Here is a 1,977-nt window from a genome sequence, read left to right as displayed (position 1 = left end):
CCAAGGATAATAAACTCTTCTGTTTAAAATGTAAACTGTATGTATTTGTTTTATCTGCGGCAAAGCCGCCTGATTTTAAATGTATAGATTTTACCAAATATATATAGAAAAATCCAAATCTATGCATAACTACTGGCAACCCAGCCACGTACCGTAATTTTTCTTGAGGCCGGATTGGTGATATATCATGGACCATCCTTAATGTCACGATGGAACTTCACCTTGATACTAAAAAGCTTAATTTCAAGACCAAAATACAACAATGTTTCGTGAAAATGGAGCATAACAAGGTACGCTCTTCTACTAGGCTGCCTTCGACTCGGAAATTCATTGAATACGAACGCACAAAAGCCGATACTGTTCGCTCGACCCAGGAGCGAAGACTATAGCCTCGAATCTTATATCTTATTAAGCTAACAGAGCGCTCTGCTATTCAACGAAAGGCATGAATGCTCGATTGATTTTATTTGATTTATACTAGAAATATGTCGTCTTATTGTATACCATAACATTAATATCTCTATCATTCGACGTGCAGCTGGCGGCCCACTTGGACCAGTATCTCTCCTTTACAAAGTCTAACCATCTTCATATATACGACTACTTCGGTATCTGTCGATTGTCACGATTACACCAAAATGCAATGTCAAATTTATACAATTGTACAAAAGTAGAAGGTGTAAGAACGTAGGATTTCAAGATAGCTCGATTCGCCATCCCTACTTCAAAGTAGACTACACTTCTTTTATACTTATAAGGCACCGAAAAATTGAACTCTCAACGAGCGACCACTATACGTAGATCTGGACCTCACCCTCTGCACTTTACCGTACCTTCTCCTCAGAACATTCTCCCGCAGAGTACCCCGCTCCATGCACTTAAAATAAACAACCAAACAGGTCTTCATAAAGGGTGCGGTCCTTGCTCTCAACACTCTAAAATTCATTCTCGACGATTAGCCGAGGTGCTCTATAATGAGATTGGTAACAGTAACTTTGCGAGGTCTGACCGAGACTTCTCAAAAATACATGATTAGCCTTTCACGACGGGAAAGGTCTCACTGCACTCAGCATTTCCTTTATTCAAGTTCGCACTTCGTGCCCTTTCCCAACAAAAGAAAGAGTGTTACGACACCCCACTCTTACTCATCAAGCAGTGCCGGCTAAAATTGACCCTTGCGCTGCTGGATTTCGTAAGCATGAACGTTGACTCTCTCCGAGAGCTTCAGCGCGTGTTAGAAACTGAGATTAGGCAAAAGTTGGGTTCAGTTCGTTAGCATCGGCTTCGCAATTAAAACGTAGCGCACACTCTGTGCCTTAAGATTATGTCGCTGCCTTAAAAGAGCATGCGGCTCAGCTACAAATTGTTACAAAGACGTTTCTTCGTTCAATCGAAGTGCTTCCAATTCGACATGAGTGGGGTTATGCTATACTTCAGTAAACTTGCGTAAGCACTATATGTTTGAGCATTTTTTTGTAAACTTATCGAGTATAGCTCAATCCTATTTTGACACGACGATAATTAGACCGATTGAGCACGGTCACAACTATAAATTCATGAGCCGCGCGGGTTGCACGAGTTGGCAGGCTAAGCGAATTCAGTAGAATCTTATCATATTCGTATGAGTTTCGCCTGCCTCTAGTATCAATTTGTGGCTTCTAGACATCCTGGCTTTTTACGCATGACGTTTTACCTCCCTCAGAAAAAAATCACCGATTCTGTCATCAAGTCATGCTGTGCTGATGTTTGCAAGCTGAATTGTAATGACAGTCCATCTCCGTGGCGGTCACATAGGCGTGCGGGTTGTTACCATAGCATTTGCTTAGAATGGACTTAAGCTTGTTTAAACGCAGTACGCGTTAGTTAGCGCAGTCTCGATACATGAAAGCAGCTCGCTTCACATCGCGGTGTCTCCGCATAAATGCGTCTGAGTATTTCCTCCACAACATAATTGACTCATATTGTCTGCAATGGCTA

Source organism: Plasmopara halstedii, assembly GCF_900000015.1.
Source record: "Plasmopara halstedii genome assembly, contig: Scaffold_2061, whole genome shotgun sequence".
In the NCBI taxonomy this organism is placed as follows: Eukaryota; Oomycota; class Peronosporomycetes; order Peronosporales; family Peronosporaceae; genus Plasmopara; species Plasmopara halstedii.
Note: the sequence above shows the minus strand (reverse complement) of the source record.